Here is a 20,252-nt window from a genome sequence, read left to right as displayed (position 1 = left end):
TAGCGACCTGCGACACCACTTGGACACACGCAAGTCTATGGGGCCAGATGGGATCCACCCAAGGGTACTGAGGGAGCTGGTGGAAGTGCTCACCAAGCCGCTTTCCATCACTTCTCGGCAGTCCTGGCTAACCGGGGAGGTCCCGGTTGACCGGAACTTAGCAGATGTGACACTTATCTACAAGAAGGGCTGGAAGGAGGATCCGGGAACTAGAAGCCTGTCAGTCTGACTTTGGTAGCGGGGAAGTTTACGTAGCAGATCATCCTGAGCGCCACCATGCAGCACGTTCGGGACAGCCAGGTGATCAGGCCCAGTCAGCATGGGCTTATGAAAGACAGGTCCTGCTTGACTCTCCTGATCTCCTCCTGTGACAAGGTGACCCGCTTAGTGGATGAGGGAAAGGCTGTGGATGTTGTCTACCTGGACAATATTAAAGCCTTTGACACTGTTTGCCACAGCCTTCTCCTGGAGAAACTGGCTGCTCGTGGCTTGGACGGGCGTACTCTTTGCTGGGTGAAAAACTGGCTGGACGGCCGGGCCCAAGGAGGTGTGGCGAATGGAGTGAAATCCAGCTGGCGGTCAGTCATAAGTGGTGTTCCTCAGGGCTCAGTAGCGGGGCCAGTGCTCTTGAATAGCTTCATTAATGATCTGGACGAGGGGATCGAGTGCACCCTCAGTAGGTTTGCAGGCAACACCAAGTTGGTGGGGAGTGTTGCTGTGCTTGAGGGTAGGAAGGCTCTAGAGAGGGATCTGGACAGGCTGGATGGATGGGCTGAGGCCAGCTGCATGAGGCTCAACAAGGCTGAGTGGCGGGTCCTGCACTTGGGTCACAGCAACGCCAGGCATCGCTACGGGCTTGGGGCAGAGTGGCTGGAGAGCCGCCTGGTGGAAAAGGACCTGGGGGGTGTTGGTCGACAGCGTGCTGAATATGAGCCAGCAGCGTGCCGGGGAGGCCAACGACATGCTGGCTTGTATCAGAGACAGTGTGGCCAGCAGGACTAGGGCAGTGATCGTCCCCCTGTAGTCGGCCCTGCTGAGGCGGCAGCTGGAATACTGTGTTCAGTTTCGGGCCCCTCACTACAGGAAGGACGTTGAGGGGCTGGAGCGTGTGCAAAGACGGGCAATGAAGAATGTCAGGCTGAGATGCAGGAGAACTTTATTGAGGGGGAAAAAATAGTGAAACGGCAGAAGCACCAGGTGGAAGGGAGGTCAGCCTTGGTCATCAGCCAAGGTGCCTTGCGTGCAGTAGGTCTCGCCAGAGCACCGAGGTCTTCCTGTCCCACTGTGGGAGTGGGACACCGGAGGTCCGTGGTGGGCTTTGGCTTGTGAGAAGTTGGTTGCCGCGGAGCGTAGCGGACACAGGAGAAGAGGCTATGCGGAGAAGGAAGTGGGAGAAGAGGAGAAGGTAGGTGGGCCGTGTTTGCATCAGCCCAGGCTGGCCCCTTCCCTGCTTCCTTGCTTGGTGCCTTGAGCAAGGCAGAGCCGTGGATGGCAGGTCCATGTGCCAGGGAAGGCGCGGAGGTGCCTCCTCAATGCATGCCTTGGCTTCCAGGGTTTGGGTGGCTGGTGTTAGGGGTGGTGGTGGTGGCGAGGGCCCTTAGCAGGGGTAGCAGCCTCTTAGGCCGCCGAAGCAGCCCAGGCCTCCGAAGCCGGAGCCAGAGCCGAAGCCGAAGCCGCCAGAGATGGGCACTCCCTGGGAGCTGAGGACGTTGCCCACGGCAGCCGATGAGGAGGATCCGACGGCGGTGTTCTGGGGGAAGGAGCTGAGGATGGGTCCGGGCAGGGTGACAAGCACGGCGGGTGGCTGGATGACGACGCGGGAGTCCTCGCACTGCCTGACGCAGGGCTCGTTGCAGCTGTTAGCCAGCGGGGTGGGTCCGCAGGGGCTGCAGAGGTCGTAGCAGGCCATGTCTGTGGTGCGGAGGGGTCCTGGAAGAGAGGGTGTTGAGAGAGCGGGGGTGTGTGAGGAGGGCGAGGGAGTGGGGAGGCGTGGTGTGGGGCTGTGGGGAGCGTGGCGGTGGGGAGGCGTCAGGGCTGGTGAGGCCGGGGGCCGAGCGTGCTGGAAGAGCTGGGCCAGGTGAGGCAGGAGACGGAGGGGAAGAGGGTTCGTGCTCACCTTGTTGACCGCGTAGGAGAAGGCGTCAGGAGAAGTGTGTGAGGGAGAGAGGCCCTGGCTCGGCTTTTATGCTGGTCCCCAAGTGCCTGAGGGTGAGAGAGAGCCTTTGCGCATGACAGCATTTTTCAGCAAGCAGTTCTTGCATGCCACAACCATGCCAGTAATGAGGTGGGGTGTGTTTTCCTTCCTGCAACGCTCCCTTTCAATGTCCTCCCCTTGAGGACGTGTCCACTTGGCCCTGGCGGCAGCTTTTAAGTGAGAGTAGGTATTTGGGAGGATTTGTATGGCAGGTGCGTGTAAAAGGATTGGGCAGGCACGGCCAAAGCATAGAAGAGGTGGGGCGTCATCAGTGAGGTCATCCCACGGCACTCATGTGGGGTGGTTTGCGGGTGCCTTGTGAAGAGGGGGCTCCATTCCCTCGCAGCCCTGGAAGGCTGGTCTGGGATGTGGAGGTGTGCTGGGCATGAGGCATGCCCCTTCCATAGCGTTCTCTCCTTACCTACCTTGCTCCCTGCTCGCTAAGCCTGTGTTAAGGCCTGGCCTTTCCCTTTGGGTGTGCTCTCCGGGTGCCTTGGTGCCTCCCTGGCTTCTAAGGGTGTAGCTGGGTGTATTGGGTTTATGTGGCAAGGTTTTGGTAGTGAGGGGGCTAGAGGGGTGGCTTCTGTTGGAAGGTTGCGGAAGATACCCGCCCTGTTCGATAGAGTCCCCATGTGCCGAAAGACGAGCCGGCAGGGAAGAAGAGCAGCCTGGCGGAACGGAGAGCTTTGGCTGGAACTCAGGGTAAAAAAAGGAGAGTTTATGACTTGTGGAAGAAGGGACAGGCAGCTCAGTAGGCCTACAAGGATGTGGTGAGTTTATGCAAGGAGAAAATGAGAAGGGCCAAAGCCCAACTCAAACTTTATCTGGCTACTGCCGTAAAAGAGACGAAGAAATGTTTCTATAAATAGGTATAGCAACAAAAGGAGGGCTGAGGAGGATCTGCATCCTTTATTGGATGCGGGGGAAAACAAGAGTGGCAAAGGATGAGGACGAAGTTGATGTTCGTTCTGTCTTCCTTTCTTCCTTTCTTTCTTCTTTGCCTCAGTTCTTAATGCTGAGTCCAGTTTTTCTGCCGGTGCCCAGCCCCTTGAGCTGGAAGACAGGAACGGGGAGCAGAATGAAGCCCGCATAACCCAAGGAGAAATGGTTAGCGACCTGCGACACCACTTGGACACACGCAAGTCTATGGGGCCAGATGGGATCCACCCAAGGGTACTGAGGGAGCTGGTGGAAGTGCTCACCAAGCCGCTTTCCATCACTTCTCGGCAGTCCTGGCTAACCGGGGAGGTCCCGGTTGACCGGAACTTAGCAGATGTGACACTTATCTGCAAGAAGGGCTGGAAGGAGGATCCGGGAACTAGAAGCCTGTCAGTCTGACTTTGGTAGCGGGGAAGTTTACGTAGCAGATCATCCTGAGCGCCACCATGCAGCACGTTCGGGACAGCCAGGTGATCAGGCCCAGTCAGCATGGGCTTATGAAAGACAGGTCCTGCTTGACTCTCCTGATCTCCTCCTGTGACAAGGTGACCCGCTTAGTGGATGAGGGAAAGGCTGTGGATGTTGTCTACCTGGACAATATTAAAGCCTTTGACACTGTTTGCCACAGCCTTCTCCTGGAGAAACTGGCTGCTCATGGCTTGGACGGGCGTACTCTTTGCTGGGTGAAAAACTGGCTGGACGGCCGGGCCCAAGGAGGTGTGGCGAATGGAGTGAAATCCAGCTGGCGGTCAGTCATAAGTGGTGTTCCTCAGGGCTCAGTAGCGGGGCCAGTGCTCTTGAATAGCTTCATTAATGATCTGGACGAGGGGATCGAGTGCACCCTCAGTAGGTTTGCAGGCAACACCAAGTTGGTGGGGAGTGTTGCTGTGCTTGAGGGTAGGAAGGCTCTAGAGAGGGATCTGGACAGGCTGGATGGATGGGCTGAGGCCAGCTGCATGAGGCTCAACAAGGCTGAGTGGCGGGTCCTGCACTTGGGTCACAGCAACGCCAGGCATCGCTACGGGCTTGGGGCAGAGTGGCTGGAGAGCCGCCTGGTGGAAAAGGACCTGGGGGGTGTTGGTCGACAGCGTGCTGAATATGAGCCAGCAGCGTGCCGGGGAGGCCAACGACATGCTGGCTTGTATCAGAGACAGTGTGGCCAGCAGGACTAGGGCAGTGATCGTCCCCCTGTAGTCGGCCCTGCTGAGGCGGCAGCTGGAATACTGTGTTCAGTTTCGGGCCCCTCACTACAGGAAGGACGTTGAGGGGCTGGAGCGTGTGCAAAGACGGGCAATGAAGAATGTCAGGCTGAGATGCAGGAGAACTTTATTGAGGGGGAAAAAATAGTGAAACGGCAGAAGCACCAGGTGGAAGGGAGGTCAGCCTTGGTCATCAGCCAAGGTGCCTTGCGTGCAGTAGGTCTCGCCAGAGCACCGAGGTCTTCCTGTCCCACCGTGGGAGTGGGACACCGGAGGTCCATGGTGGGCTTTGGCTTGTGAGAAGTTGGTTGCCGCGGAGCGTAGCGGACACAGGAGAAGAGGCTATGCGGAGAAGGAAGTGGGAGAAGAGGAGAAGGTAGGTGGGCCGTGTTTGCATCAGCCCAGGCTGGCCCCTTCCCTGCTTCCTTGCTTGGTGCCTTGAGCAAGGCAGAGCCGTGGATGGCAGGTCCATGTGCCAGGGAAGGCGCGGAGGTGCCTCCTCAATGCATGCCTTGGCTTCCAGGGTTTGGGTGGCTGGTGTTAGGGGTGGTGGTGGTGGCGAGGGCCCTTAGCAGGGGTAGCAGCCTCTTAGGCCGCCGAAGCAGCCCAGGCCTCCGAAGCCGGAGCCAGAGCCGAAGCCGAAGCCGCCAGAGATGGGCACTCCCTGGGAGCTGAGGACGTTGCCCACGGCAGCCGATGAGGAGGATCCGACGGCGGTGTTCTGGGGGAAGGAGCTGAGGATGGGTCCGGGCAGGGTGACGAGCACGGCGGGTGGCTGGATGACGACGCGGGAGTCCTCGCACTGCCTGACGCAGGGCTCGTTGCAGCTGTTAGCCAGCGGGGTGGGTCCGCAGGGGCGGCAGAGGTCGTAGCAGGCCATGTCTGTGGTGCGGAGGGGTCCTGGAAGAGAGGGTGTTGAGAAGGCGTAGGGGCATGGGGGTGCGAGGGGGGGTGTGTGAGGAGGGCGAGGGAGTGGGGAGGCGTGGTGTGGGGCTGTGGGGAGCGTGGCGGTGGGGAGGCGTCAGGGCTGGTGAGGCCGGGGGCCGAGTGTGCTGGAAGAGCTGGGCCAGGTGAGGCAGGAGACGGAGGGGAAGAGGGTTCGTGCTCACCTTGTTGACCGCGTAGGAGAAGGCGTCAGGAGAAGTGTGTGAGGGAGAGAGGCCCTGGCTCGGCTTTTATGCTGGTCCCCAAGTGCCTGAGGATGAGAGAGAGCCTTTGCGCATGACAGCATTTTTCAGCAAGCAGTTCTTGCATGCCACAACCATGCCAGTAATGAGGTGGGGTGTGTTTTCCTTCCTGCAACGCTCCCTTTTCATGTCCTCCCCTTGAGGACGTGTCCACTTGGCCCTGGCGGCAGCTTTTAAGTGAGAGTAGGTATTTGGGAGGATTTGTATGGCAGGTGCGTGTAAAAGGATTGGGCAGGCACGGCCAAAGCATAGAAGAGGTGGGGTGTCATCAGTGAGGTCATCCCACGGCACTCATGTGGGGTGGTTTGCGGGTGCCTTGTGAAGAGGGGGCTCCATTCCCTCGCAGCCCTGGAAGGCTGGTCTGGGATGTGGAGGTGTGCTGGGCATGAGGCATGCCCCTTCCATAGCGTTCTCTCCTTACCTACCTTGCTCCCTGCTCGCTAAGCCTGTGTTAAGGCCTGGCCTTTCCCTTTGGGCGTGCTCTCTGGGTGCCTTGGTGCCTCCCTGGCTTCTAAGGGTGTAGCTGGGTGTATTGGGTTTATGTGGCAAGGTTTTGGTAGTGAGGGGGCTAGAGGGGTGGCTTCTGTTGGAAGGTTGCGGAAGATACCCGCCCTGTTCGATAGAGTCCCCATGTGCCAAAAGACGAGCCGGCAGGGAAGAAGAGCAGCCTGGCGGAACGGAGAGCTTTGGCTGGAACTCAGGGTAAAAAAAGGAGAGTTTATGACTTGTGGAAGAAGGGACAGGCAGCTCAGTAGGCCTACAAGGATGTGGTGAGTTTATGCAAGGAGAAAATGAGAAGGGCCAAAGCCCAACTCAAACTTTATCTGGCTACTGCCGTAAAAGAGACGAAGAAATGTTTCTATAAATAGGTATAGCAACAAAAGGAGGGCTGAGGAGGATCTGCATCCTTTATTGGATGCGGGGGAAAACAAGAGTGGCAAAGGATGAGGACGAAGTTGATGTTCGTTCTGTCTTCCTTTCTTCCTTTCTTTCTTCTTTGCCTCAGTTCTTAATGCTGAGTCCAGTTTTTCTGCCGGTGCCCAGCCCCTTGAGCTGGAAGACAGGAACGGGGAGCAGAATGAAGCCCGCATAACCCAAGGAGAAATGGTTAGCGACCTGCGACACCACTTAGACACACGCAAGTCTATGGGGCCAGATGGGATCCACCCAAGGGTACTGAGGGAGCTGGTGGAAGTGCTCACCAAGCCGCTTTCCATCACTTCTCGGCAGTCCTGGCTAACCGGGGAGGTCCCGGTTGACCGGAACTTAGCAGATGTGACACTTATCTACAAGAAGGGCTGGAAGGAGGATCTGGGAACTAGAAGCCTCTCAGTCTGACTTTGGTAGCGGGGAAGTTTACGTAGCAGATCATCCTGAGCGCCACCATGCAGCACGTTCGGGACAGCCAGGTGATCAGGCCCAGTCAGCATGGGCTTATGAAAGACAGGTCCTGCTTGACTCTCCTGATCTCCTCCTGTGACAAGGTGACCCGCTTAGTGGATGAGGGAAAGGCTGTGGATGTTGTCTACCTGGACAATATTAAAGCCTTTGACACTGTTTGCCACAGCCTTCTCCTGGAGAAACTGGCTGCTCATGGCTTGGACAGGTGTACTCTTTGCTGGGTGAAAAACTGGCTGGACGGCTGGGCCCAAGGAGGTGTGGTGAATGGAGTGAAATCCAGCTGGCGGTCAGTCATAAGTGGTGTTCCTCAGGGCTCAGTAGCGGGGCCAGTGCTCTTGAATAGCTTCATTAATGATCTGGACGAGGGGATCGAGTGCACCCTCAGTAGGTTTGCAGGCAACACCAAGTTGGTGGGGAGTGTTGCTGTGCTTGAGGGTAGGAAGGCTCTAGAGAGGGATCTGGACAGGCTGGATGGATGGGCTGAGGCCAGCTGCATGAGGCTCAACAAGGCTGAGTGGCGGGTCCTGCACTTGGGTCACAGCAACGCCAGGCATCGCTACGGGCTTGGGGCAGAGTGGCTGGAGAGCCGCCTGGTGGAAAAGGACCTGGGGGGTGTTGGTCGACAGCGTGCTGAATATGAGCCAGCAGCGTGCCGGGGAGGCCAACGACATGCTGGCTTGTATCAGAGACAGTGTGGCCAGCAGGACTAGGGCAGTGATCGTCCCCCTGTAGTCGGCCCTGCTGAGGCGGCAGCTGGAATACTGTGTTCAGTTTCGGGCCCCTCACTACAGGAAGGACGTTGAGGGGCTGGAGCGTGTGCAAAGACGGGCAATGAAGAATGTCAGGCTGAGATGCAGGAGAACTTTATTGAGGGGGAAAAAATAGTGAAACGGCAGAAGCACCAGGTGGAAGGGAGGTCAGCCTTGGTCATCAGCCAAGGTGCCTTGCGTGCAGTAGGTCTCGCCAGAGCACCGAGGTCTTCCTGTCCCACCGTGGGAGTGGGACACCGGAGGTCCGTGGTGGGCTTTGGCTTGTGAGAAGTTGGTTGCCACGGAGCGTAGCGGACACAGGAGAAGAGGCTATGCGGAGAAGGAAGTGGGAGAAGAGGAGAAGGTAGGTGGGCCGTGTTTGCATCAGCCCAGGCTGGCCCCTTCCCTGCTTCCTTGCTTGGTGCCTTGAGCAAGGCAGAGCCGTGGATGGCAGGTCCATGTGCCAGGGAAGGCGCGGAGGTGCCTCCTCAATGCATGCCTTGGCTTCCAGGGTTTGGGTGGCTGGTGTTAGGGGTGGTGGTGGTGGCGAGGGCCCTTAGCAGGGGTAGCAGCCTCTTAGGCCGCCGAAGCAGCCCAGGCCTCCGAAGCCGGAGCCAGAGCCGAAGCCGAAGCCGCCAGAGATGGGCACTCCCTGGGAGCTGAGGACGTTGCCCACGGCAGCCGATGAGGAGGATCCGACGGCGGTGTTCTGGGGGAAGGAGCTGAGGATGGGTCCGGGCAGGGTGACGAGCACGGCGGGTGGCTGGATGACGACGCGGGAGTCCTCGCACTGCCTGACGCAGGGCTCGTTGCAGCTGTTAGCCAGCGGGGTGGGTCCGCAGGGGCGGCAGAGGTCGTAGCAGGCCATGTCTGTGGTGCGGAGGGGTCCTGGAAGAGAGGGTGTTGAGAAGGCGTAGGGGCATGGGGGTGCGAGGGGGGGTGTGTGAGGAGGGCGAGGGAGTGGGGAGGCGTGGTGTGGGGCTGTGGGGAGCGTGGCGGTGGGGAGGCGTCAGGGCTGGTGAGGCCGGGGGCCGAGCGTGCTGGAAGAGCTGGGCCAGGTGAGGCAGGAGACGGAGGGGAAGAGGGTTCGTGCTCACCTTGTTGACCGCGTAGGAGAAGGCGTCAGGAGAAGTGTGTGAGGGAGAGAGGCCCTGGCTCGGCTTTTATGCTGGTCCCCAAGTGCCTGAGGGTGAGAGAGAGCCTTTGCGCATGACAGCATTTTTCAGCAAGCAGTTCTTGCATGCCACAACCATGCCAGTAATGAGGTGGGGTGTGTTTTCCTTCCTGCAACGCTCCCTTTCAATGTCCTCCCCTTGAGGACGTGTCCACTTGGCCCTGGCGGCAGCTTTTAAGTGAGAGTAGGTATTTGGGAGGATTTGTATGGCAGGTGCGTGTAAAAGGATTGGGCAGGCACAGCCAAAGCATAGAAGAGGTGGGGCGTCATCAGTGAGGTCATCCCACGGCACTCATGTGGGGTGGTTTGCGGGTGCCTTGTGAAGAGGGGGCTCCATTCCCTCGCAGCCCTGGAAGGCTGGTCTGGGATGTGGAGGTGTGCTGGGCATGAGGCATGCCCCTTCCATAGCGTTCTCTCCTTACCTACCTTGCTCCCTGCTCGCTAAGCCTGTGTTAAGGCCTGGCCTTTCCCTTTGGGCGTGCTCTCTGGGTGCCTTGGTGCCTCCCTGGCTTCTAAGGGTGTAGCTGGGTGTATTGGGTTTATGTGGCAAGGTTTTGGTAGTGAGGGGGCTAGAGGGGTGGCTTCTGTTGGAAGGTTGCGGAAGATACCCGCCCTGTTCGATAGAGTCCCCATGTGCCGAAAGACGAGCCGGCAGGGAAGAAGAGCAGCCTGGCGGAACGGAGAGCTTTGGCTGGAACTCAGGGTAAAAAAAGGAGAGTTTATGACTTGTGGAAGAAGGGACAGGCAGCTCAGTAGGCCTACAAGGATGTGGTGAGTTTATGCAAGGAGAAAATGAGAAGGGCCAAAGCCCAACTCAAACTTTATCTGGCTACTGCCGTAAAAGAGACGAAGAAATGTTTCTATAAATAGGTATAGCAACAAAAGGAGGGCTGAGGAGGATCTGCATCCTTTATTGGATGCGGGGGAAAACAAGAGTGGCAAAGGATGAGGACGAAGTTGATGTTCGTTCTGTCTTCCTTTCTTCCTTTCTTTCTTCTTTGCCTCAGTTCTTAATGCTGAGTCCAGTTTTTCTGCCGGTGCCCAGCCCCTTGAGCTGGAAGACAGGAACGGGGAGCAGAATGAAGCCCGCATAACCCAAGGAGAAATGGTTAGCGACCTGCGACACCACTTAGACACACGCAAGTCTATGGGGCCAGATGGGATCCACCCAAGGGTACTGAGGGAGCTGGTGGAAGCGCTCACCAAGCCGCTTTCCATCACTTCTCGGCAGTCCTGGCTAACTGGGGAGGTCCCGGTTGACCGGAACTTAGCAGATGTGACACTTATCTACAAGAAGGGCTGGAAGGAGGATCCGGGAACTAGAAGCCTGTCAGTCTGACTTTGGTAGCGGGGAAGTTTACGTAGCAGATCATCCTGAGCGCCACCATGCAGCACGTTCGGGACAGCCAGGTGATCAGGCCCAGTCAGCATGGGCTTATGAAAGACAGGTCCTGCTTGACTCTCCTGATCTCCTCCTGTGACAAGGTGACCCGCTTAGTGGATGAGGGAAAGGCTGTGGATGTTGTCTACCTGGACAATATTAAAGCCTTTGACACTGTTTGCCACAGCCTTCTCCTGGAGAAACTGGCTGCTCATGGCTTGGACGGGCGTACTCTTTGCTGGGTGAAAAACTGGCTGGACGGCTGGGCCCAAGGAGGTGTGGCGAATGGAGTGAAATCCAGCTGGCGGTCAGTCATAAGTGGTGTTCCTCAGGGCTCAGTAGCGGGGCCAGTGCTCTTGAATAGCTTCATTAATGATCTGGACGAGGGGATCGAGTGCACCCTCAGTAGGTTTGCAGGCAACACCAAGTTGGTGGGGAGTGTTGCTGTGCTTGAGGGTAGGAAGGCTCTAGAGAGGGATCTGGACAGGCTGGATGGATGGGCTGAGGCCAGCTGCATGAGGCTCAACAAGGCTGAGTGGCGGGTCCTGCACTTGGGTCACAGCAACGCCAGGCATCGCTACGGGCTTGGGGCAGAGTGGCTGGAGAGCCGCCTGGTGGAAAAGGACCTGGGGGGTGTTGGTCGACAGCGTGCTGAATATGAGCCAGCAGCGTGCCGGGGAGGCCAACGACATGCTGGCTTGTATCAGAGACAGTGTGGCCAGCAGGACTAGGGCAGTGATCGTCCCCCTGTAGTCGGCCCTGCTGAGGCGGCAGCTGGAATACTGTGTTCAGTTTCGGGCCCCTCACTACAGGAAGGACGTTGAGGGGCTGGAGCGTGTGCAAAGACGGGCAATGAAGAATGTCAGGCTGAGATGCAGGAGAACTTTATTGAGGGGGAAAAAATAGTGAAACGGCAGAAGCACCAGGTGGAAGGGAGGTCAGCCTTGGTCATCAGCCAAGGTGCCTTGCGTGCAGTAGGTCTCGCCAGAGCACCGAGGTCTTCCTGTCCCACCGTGGGAGTGGGACACCGGAGGTCCGTGGTGGGCTTTGGCTTGTGAGAAGTTGGTTGCCACGGAGCGTAGCGGACACAGGAGAAGAGGCTATGCAGAGAAGGAAGTGGGAGAAGAGGAGAAGGTAGGTGGGCCGTGTTTGCATCAGCCCAGGCTGGCCCCTTCCCTGCTTCCTTGCTTGGTGCCTTGAGCAAGGCAGAGCCGTGGATGGCAGGTCCATGTGCCAGGGAAGGCGCGGAGGTGCCTCCTCAATGCATGCCTTGGCTTCCAGGGTTTGGGTGGCTGGTGTTAGGGGTGGTGGTGGTGGCGAGGGCCCTTAGCAGGGGTAGCAGCCTCTTAGGCCGCCGAAGCAGCCCAGGCCTCCGAAGCCGGAGCCAGAGCCGAAGCCGAAGCCGCCAGAGATGGGCACTCCCTGGGAGCTGAGGACGTTGCCCACGGCAGCCGATGAGGAGGATCCGACGGCGGTGTTCTGGGGGAAGGAGCTGAGGATGGGTCCGGGCAGGGTGACGAGCACGGCGGGTGGCTGGATGACGACGCGGGAGTCCTCGCACTGCCTGACGCAGGGCTCGTTGCAGCTGTTAGCCAGCGGGGTGGGTCCGCAGGGGCGGCAGAGGTCGTAGCAGGCCATGTCTGTGGTGCGGAGGGGTCCTGGAAGAGAGGGTGTTGAGAAGGCGTAGGGGCATGGGGGTGCGAGGGGGGGTGTGTGAGGAGGGCGAGGGAGTGGGGAGGCGTGGTGTGGGGCTGTGGGGAGCGTGGCGGTGGGGAGGCGTCAGGGCTGGTGAGGCCGGGGGCCGAGCGTGCTGGAAGAGCTGGGCCAGGTGAGGCAGGAGACGGAGGGGAAGAGGGTTCGTGCTCACCTTGTTGACCGCGTAGGAGAAGGCGTCAGGAGAAGTGTGTGAGGGAGAGAGGCCCTGGCTCGGCTTTTATGCTGGTCCCCAAGTGCCTGAGGGTGAGAGAGAGCCTTTGCGCATGACAGCATTTTTCAGCAAGCAGTTCTTGCATGCCACAACCATGCCAGTAATGAGGTGGGGTGTGTTTTCCTTCCTGCAACGCTCCCTTTCAATGTCCTCCCCTTGAGGACGTGTCCACTTGGCCCTGGCGGCAGCTTTTAAGTGAGAGTAGGTATTTGGGAGGATTTGTATGGCAGGTGCGTGTAAAAGGATTGGGCAGGCACGGCCAAAGCATAGAAGAGGTGGGGCGTCATCAGTGAGGTCATCCCACGGCACTCATGTGGGGTGGTTTGCGGGTGCCTTGTGAAGAGGGGGCTCCATTCCCTCGCAGCCCTGGAAGGCTGGTCTGGGATTTGGAGGTGTGCTGGGCATGAGGCATGCCCCTTCCATAGCGTTCTCTCCTTACCTACCTTGCTCCCTGCTCGCTAAGCCTGTGTTAAGGCCTGGCCTTTCCCTTTGGGCGTGCTCTCTGGGTGCCTTGGTGCCTCCCTGGCTTCTAAGGGTGTAGCTGGGTGTATTGGGTTTATGTGGCAAGGTTTTGGTAGTGAGGGGGCTAGAGGGGTGGCTTCTGTTGGAAGGTTGCGGAAGATACCCGCCCTGTTCGATAGAGTCCCCATGTGCCGAAGACGAGCCGGCAGGGAAGAAGAGCAGCCTGGCGGAACGGAGAGCTTTGGCTGGAACTCAGGGTAAAAAAAGGAGAGTTTATGACTTGTGGAAGAAGGGACAGGCAGCTCAGGAGGCCTACAAGGATGTGGTGAGTTTATGCAAGGAGAAAATGAGAAGGGCCAAAGCCCAACTCAAACTTTATCTGGCTACTGCCGTAAAAGAGACGAAGAAATGTTTCTATAAATAGGTATAGCAACAAAAGGAGGGCTGAGGAGGATCTGCATCCTTTATTGGATGCGGGGGAAAACAAGAGTGGCAAAGGATGAGGACGAAGTTGATGTTCGTTCTGTCTTCCTTTCTTCCTTTCTTTCTTCTTTGCCTCAGTTCTTAATGCTGAGTCCAGTTTTTCTGCCGGTGCCCAGCCCCTTGAGCTGGAAGACAGGAACGGGGAGCAGAATGAAGCCCGCATAACCCAAGGAGAAATGGTTAGCGACCTGCGACACCACTTGGACACACGCAAGTCTATGGGGCCAGATGGGATCCACCCAAGGGTACTGAGGGAGCTGGTGGAAGCGCTCACCAAGCCGCTTTCCATCACTTCTCGGCAGTCCTGGCTAACCGGGGAGGTCCCGGTTGACCGGAACTTAGCAGATGTGACACTTATCTGCAAGAAGGGCTGGAAGGAGGATCCGGGAACTAGAAGCCTGTCAGTCTGACTTTGGTAGCGGGGAAGTTTACGCAGCAGATCATCCTGAGCGCCACCATGCAGCACGTTCGGGACAGCCAGGTGATCAGGCCCAGTCAGCATGGGCTTATGAAAGACAGGTCCTGCTTGACTCTCCTGATCTCCTCCTGTGACAAGGTGACCCGCTTAGTGGATGAGGGAAAGGCTGTGGATGTTGTCTACCTGGACAATATTAAAGCCTTTGACACTGTTTGCCACAGCCTTCTCCTGGAGAAACTGGCTGCTCATGGCTTGGACGGGCGTACTCTTTGCTGGGTGAAAAACTGGCTGGACGGCCGGGCCCAAGGAGGTGTGGCGAATGGAGTGAAATCCAGCTGGCGGTCAGTCATAAGTGGTGTTCCTCAGGGCTCAGTAGCGGGGCCAGTGCTCTTGAATAGCTTCATTAATGATCTGGACGAGGGGATCGAGTGCACCCTCAGTAGGTTTGCAGGCAACACCAAGTTGGTGGGGAGTGTTGCTGTGCTTGAGGGTAGGAAGGCTCTAGAGAGGGATCTGGACAGGCTGGATGGATGGGCTGAGGCCAGCTGCATGAGGCTCAACAAGGCTGAGTGGCGGGTCCTGCACTTGGGTCACAGCAACGCCAGGCATCGCTACGGGCTTGGGGCAGAGTGGCTGGAGAGCCGCCTGGTGGAAAAGGACCTGGGGGGTGTTGGTCGACAGCGGGCTGAATATGAGCCAGCAGCGTGCCGGGGAGGCCAACGACATGCTGGCTTGTATCAGAGACAGTGTGGCCAGCAGGACTAGGGCAGTGATCGTCCCCCTGTAGTCGGCCCTGCTGAGGCGGCAGCTGGAATACTGTGTTCAGTTTCGGGCCCCTCACTACAGGAAGGACGTTGAGGGGCTGGAGCGTGTGCAAAGACGGGCAATGAAGAATGTCAGGCTGAGATGCAGGAGAACTTTATTGAGGGGGAAAAAATAGTGAAACGGCAGAAGCACCAGGTGGAAGGGAGGTCAGCCTTGGTCATCAGCCAAGGTGCCTTGCGTGCAGTAGGTCTCGCCAGAGCACCGAGGTCTTCCTGTCCCACCGTGGGAGTGGGACACCGGAGGTCCGTGGTGGGCTTTGGCTTGTGAGAAGTTGGTTGCCGCGGAGCGTAGCGGACACAGGAGAAGAGGCTATGCGGAGAAGGAAGTGGGAGAAGAGGAGAAGGTAGGTGGGCCGTGTTTGCATCAGCCCAGGCTGGCCCCTTCCCTGCTTCCTTGCTTGGTGCCTTGAGCAAGGCAGAGCCGTGGATGGCAGGTCCATGTGCCAGGGAAGGCGCGGAGGTGCCTCCTCAATGCATGCCTTGGCTTCCAAGGTTTGGGTGGCTGGTGTTAGGGGTGGTGGTGGTGGCGAGGGCCCTTAGCAGGGGTAGCAGCCTCTTAGGCCGCCGAAGCAGCCCAGGCCTCCGAAGCCGGAGCCAGAGCCGAAGCCGAAGCCGCCAGAGATGGGCACTCCCTGGGAGCTGAGGACGTTGCCCACGGCAGCCGATGAGGAGGATCCGACGGCGGTGTTCTGGGGGAAGGAGCTGAGGATGGGTCCGGGCAGGGTGACGAGCACGGCGGGTGGCTGGATGACGACGCGGGAGTCCTCGCACTGCCTGACGCAGGGCTCGTTGCAGCTGTTAGCCAGTGGGGTGGGTCCGCAGGGGCGGCAGAGGTCGTAGCAGGCCATGTCTGTGGTGCGGAGGGGTCCTGGAAGAGAGGGTGTTGAGAAGGCGTAGGGGCATGGGGGTGCGAGGGGGGGTGTGTGAGGAGGGCGAGGGAGTGGGGAGGCGTGGTGTGGGGCTGTGGGGAGCGTGGCGGTGGGGAGGCGTCAGGGCTGGTGAGGCCGGGGGCCGAGCGTGCTGGAAGAGCTGGGCCAGGTGAGGCAGGAGACGGAGGGGAAGAGGGTTCGTGCTCACCTTGTTGACCGCGTAGGAGAAGGCGTCAGGAGAAGTGTGTGAGGGAGAGAGGCCCTGGCTCGGCTTTTATGCTGGTCCCCAAGTGCCTGAGGGTGAGAGAGAGCCTTTGCGCATGACAGCATTTTTCAGCAAGCAGTTCTTGCATGCCACAACCATGCCAGTAATGAGGTGGGGTGTGTTTTCCTTCCTGCAACGCTCCCTTTCAATGTCCTCCCCTTGAGGACGTGTCCACTTGGCCCTGGCGGCAGCTTTTAAGTGAGAGTAGGTATTTGGGAGGATTTGTATGGCAGGTGCGTGTAAAAGGATTGGGCAGGCACGGCCAAAGCATAGAAGAGGTGGGGTGTCATCAGTGAGGTCATCCCACGGCACTCATGTGGGGTGGTTTGCGGGTGCCTTGTGAAGAGGGGGCTCCATTCCCTCGCAGCCCTGGAAGGCTGGTCTGGGATGTGGAGGTGTGCTGGGCATGAGGCATGCCCCTTCCATAGCGTTCTCTCCTTACCTACCTTGCTCCCTGCTCGCTAAGCCTGTGTTAAGGCCTGGCCTTTCCCTTTGGGCGTGCTCTCTGGGTGCCTTGGTGCCTCCCTGGCTTCTAAGGGTGTAGCTGGGTGTATTGGGTTTATGTGGCAAGGTTTTGGTAGTGAGGGGGCTAGAGGGGTGGCTTCTGTTGGAAGGTTGCGGAAGATACCCGCCCTGTTCGATAGAGTCCCCATGTGCCGAAAGACGAGCCGGCAGGGAAGAAGAGCAGCCTGGCGGAACGGAGAGCTTTGGCTGGAACTCAGGGTAAAAAAAGGAGAGTTTATGACTTGTGGAAGAAGGGACAGGCAGCTCAGTAGGCCTACAAGGATGTGGTGAGTTTATGCAAGGAGAAAATGAGAAGGGCCAAAGCCCAACTCAAACTTTATCTGGCTACTGCCGTAAAAGAGACGAAGAAATGTTTCTATAAATAGGTATAGCAACAAAAGGAGGGCTGAGGAGGATCTGCATCCTTTATTGGATGCGGGGGAAAACAAGAGTGGCAAAGGATGAGGACGAAGTTGATGTTCGTTCTGTCTTCCTTTCTTTCTTCTTTGCCTCAGTTCTTAATGCTGAGTCCAGTTTTTCTGCCGGTGCCCAGCCCCTTGAGCTGGAAGACAGGAACGGGGAGCAGAATGAAGCCCGCATAACCCAAGGAGAAATGGTTAGCGACCTGCGACACCACTTGGACACACGCAAGTCTATGGGGCCAGATGGGATCCACCCAAGGGTACTGAGGGAGCTGGTGGAAGCGCTCACCAAGCCGCTTTCCATCACTTCTCGGCAGTCCTGGCTAACCGGGGAGGTCCCGGTTGACCGGAACTTAGCAGATGTGACACTTATCTGCAAGAAGGGCTGGAAGGAGGATCCGGGAACTAGAAGCCTGTCAGTCTGACTTTGGTAGCAGGGAAGTTTACGTAGCAGATCATCCTGAGCGCCACCATGCAGCACGTTCGGGACAGCCAGGTGATCAGGCCCAGTCAGCATGGGCTTATGAAAGACAGGTCCTGCTTGACTCTCCTGATCTCCTCCTGTGACAAGGTGACCCGCTTAGTGGATGAGGGAAAGGCTGTGGATGTTGTCTACCTGGACAATATTAAAGCCTTTGACACTGTTTGCCACAGCCTTCTCCTGGAGAAACTGGCTGCTCATGGCTTGCACGGGCGTACTCTTTGCTGGGTGAAAAACTGGCTGGACGGCCGGGCCCAAGGAGGTGTGGCGAATGGAGTGAAATCCAGCTGGCGGTCAGTCATAAGTGGTGTTCCTCAGGGCTCAGTAGCGGGGCCAGTGCTCTTGAATAGCTTCATTAATGACCTGGTGAGCGACCTCCTATGGGATGACTTCACTGATGACACTACGCCTCCATTATGCTTTGGTTACATCTTCGGCTCCTGAGACACGCACCATCAAAAAAAATCCTTTGGCTTTTAGTACTCCTACTTAAAAGCTGCTGACACGGCCAGGTTGATACGTCCTGAAGAGAACATGAACTTGCAGAATTGCAGGAAAGAAAACACACCCCACCTCATTACTTGCGAGGCTGTGGCATGCAAGTGCTGCTCGCTGAAAAATGCTGTCATAGAAGCTGGCCCAGCACCTTCCTCCTCACACTCTTTCCCTGCTCCAGCGTGGAATCCCACACACGGGAGACACTCCTGCACAAAATTCTCCATCGTGGCTCCCTCCCACAGGCTGCAGTTCTTCACAAACTGCTCCTGCTAGGGTCCATTCCACGACGTGCACTCCTTCAGCAACCGACTGCTCCAGTCTAAGGCGCCCACGGGGTCCCACGTCCTGCCAGAAGCCCACGCCAGCGCAGCCTTCCCACAGGGTCACAGCCTCTTTCAGGACCATCCACCTGCTCCAGCACGGAGTCCTCCACGGGCTGCAGGCGGATATCTGCTCCAACGCAGGCCTCAGTGGGAGCCCAGGGGACAAACGGCTTCACCAAGCTCTACCCTATGGGCTGCAGGGGAATCTCTGCTCCGGCACCTGGAGCAACTCCTCACCCTCCTTCTTCGCTGACCTTGATGGCCGTGGAGTTTTTTCTCTCACATATTATCATCACGCCTCTCTTCCACTTACAATTGTGCAGGTACTGCTTTCCCCCTCTTAAATAGGTTATCAAAGAGGTGATACCAACATTGCTCATTAGCTCTCGTTTGCCTACAAGCAGGTCCATCTCGGAGTCAGCTGACACCCTTTCACAGAAACATACAATCATAAAGGTTGGAAAAGACCCATCAGGTCCAACCGTTAAACTAGCACTGCCAGGTCCACCACCACTAACGCTGCCCCTCTGCCTCTCGCCATATTCACGGGCTCTCAGAGAACCTCACCTGCCCTTGCGAGGTGAGCCACATCAAGCGCTACAGCCCAGGATGCAAACATGCCGGCCCGAGAAAAGGGGAGCTCTACAGCGGGGCAAACACAAGCCTACGGCCAGCGTGGCAGGCCTCCCAACAACACAGGCCTCACGAGCTCGCAACCAGGGCTGCCGGCAAAATGTCCTGCTCTCGCAAGCAGGCCTCCTCTGCCTGCTTGCACTCGCACCCACGGGGACGGCACCGAGGGGCACAAAAACAAACAGGCGGCCCCCTTTCTGTCAGCCACAACCTTACAAGAAAGACGGGCACCAAGACACCCAGGCAGCACAACCAACGGGAAAGCTCAGGCCTAAACACAGGCTTAGCCACGTGGCAGCAAGGCGGGCAAGGCCCAAAAGCAATGGAAGGGGCAGCACCTCACACTGCCACACCTCCAAAGCACACACCGGCCATCCAGGGCTCCAAGCAAATGCAGACCCCGCTTCACAACGCAACCGCAGCTGCAAACCACACCACACGACTGCCATGCGATGACCTCACTGATGGCACCCCACCTCTCCTATGCTCTGGTTGTGTCTTCTACCCGCCCAGACACACACCACCGACGCCAACACTTTGGCCTCTAATACTCGCACTTAAAAGCTGCCGCCAGGGCCAAGTGGACACGCCGTCACGAGGAGGACATGAAATTGCAGAATTGCGGGAAGGAAAACACGCCCCACCTCATTACTTGCGAGGCTGTGGCATGCAAGAGCTGCTCGCCGAACAATGCTGTCATGCGCAAAGGCTGTCACGCCCCTTGGGGGCCAGCATAAAAGCCGGCCCAGCGCCTCTCTCCCTCACACACTTCTCCTGACGCCTTCTCCTACGCGGTCAACAAGGTGAGCGCGAACCCCCTTCTCCTCCGTCTCCTGCCCCACCCGGCCCAGCTCTTACAGCACGCTCGGCCACCAGCCTCACCGCTCCTGACGCCTCCCCACCGCCACCCACGCTCCCCACAGCCCCACACCACGCCTCCCCACTCCCTCGCCCTCCTCACACACCCCCGCTCTCTCAACACCCTCTCTTCCAGGACCCCTCCGCACCACAGACATGGCCTGCTACAACCTCTGCAGCCCCTGCGGACCCACCCCGCTGGCTAACAGCTGCAACGAGCCCTGCGTCAGGCAGTGCGAGGACTCCCGCGTCGTCATCCAGCCACCCGCCGTGCTTGTCACCCTGCCGGGACCCATCCTCAGCTCCTTCCCCCAGAGCACCGCCGTCGGATCCTCCTCATCGGCTGCCGTGGGCAACATCCTCAGCTCCCAGGGAGTGCCCGTCTCCTCCGGTGCCTTCGGCTACGGCTTCGGAGGCCTGGGCTGCTTCGGCGGCAGAAGAGGCTGCTCCCCCTGCTAAGGGCCCTCGCCACCCTCCCTAACGCCAACCACCCAAAGCCTGGAAGCCAAGCCATGCACTGAGGACGCGCCCCCAGGCCCTCCCTGGCACATCGACCTGCCATCCACAGCTCCTCCTCTCAAGGCACCAAGCACGCAAGCAGGCAAAGGGGCCAACCCCGGCCGGCTGCAAACGTGGCCCGTCTGCCCCTTCCTCTTCTCCAACTTCCTTCTTTGCATCGCCCCTTCTGCTCTCTCCACTGTTCTCCACTGCAACCAGCTTCTCGCAAGCCAAAGACCACCAGGGACCTCCGGTGTGCAACTCCCACCCCGGGGCAGCAAGACCTCCGTGCTCTGGCTAAAGCTCCCGCACGCAAGGGACCTCAGCTGACGGTCGCCCTACCTGCATCTCAGACCCCCTCCCTTCCATTTGCCTCTTTGCCCTTTTCACTGATTGTTTGGCCTCAATAAACAACTCCTGCATCACAGCCCCAGACGCCTCCGCTTCTCTTCTTCTCCCAAGGCTCTTCCAGTCTCACCCAGCACAAAACCACGGGCTCACGATACCATTGGGGAGGTTGGAAAAGGGCCACAATACTTCTCTTTACGAATTAGGTCTCCAGC

General features: G+C 58.3%; 6 pseudogenes; 1 reads left to right on the top strand and 5 right to left on the bottom strand.

The window, feature by feature from the left end:
* Positions 1 to 1,597: 1,597 nt before the first annotated feature.
* Positions 1,598 to 2,272, bottom strand: LOC129203727 (feather keratin-like; annotated as a pseudogene).
* Positions 2,273 to 4,900: 2,628 nt separating this feature from the next.
* Positions 4,901 to 5,563, bottom strand: LOC129202805 (feather keratin 2-like; annotated as a pseudogene).
* A 2,662-nt stretch (positions 5,564 to 8,225) lies between these two features.
* On the bottom strand, positions 8,226 to 8,888 carry LOC129202795 (feather keratin 2-like; annotated as a pseudogene).
* A 2,662-nt stretch (positions 8,889 to 11,550) lies between these two features.
* LOC129202785 (feather keratin 2-like) lies at positions 11,551 to 12,213 on the bottom strand (annotated as a pseudogene).
* A 2,661-nt stretch (positions 12,214 to 14,874) lies between these two features.
* On the bottom strand, positions 14,875 to 15,537 carry LOC129202773 (feather keratin 2-like; annotated as a pseudogene).
* Positions 15,538 to 19,023: 3,486 nt separating this feature from the next.
* Positions 19,024 to 19,650, top strand: LOC129203049 (feather keratin-like; annotated as a pseudogene).
* The last annotated feature ends 602 nt before the right edge of the window (positions 19,651 to 20,252 follow it).

Source organism: Grus americana, chromosome 2 (assembly GCF_028858705.1).
Source record: "Grus americana isolate bGruAme1 chromosome 2, bGruAme1.mat, whole genome shotgun sequence".
NCBI classification, from domain to species: Eukaryota; Metazoa; Chordata; class Aves; order Gruiformes; family Gruidae; genus Grus; species Grus americana.
This window is presented reverse-complemented; position numbering and strand designations above follow the sequence as displayed.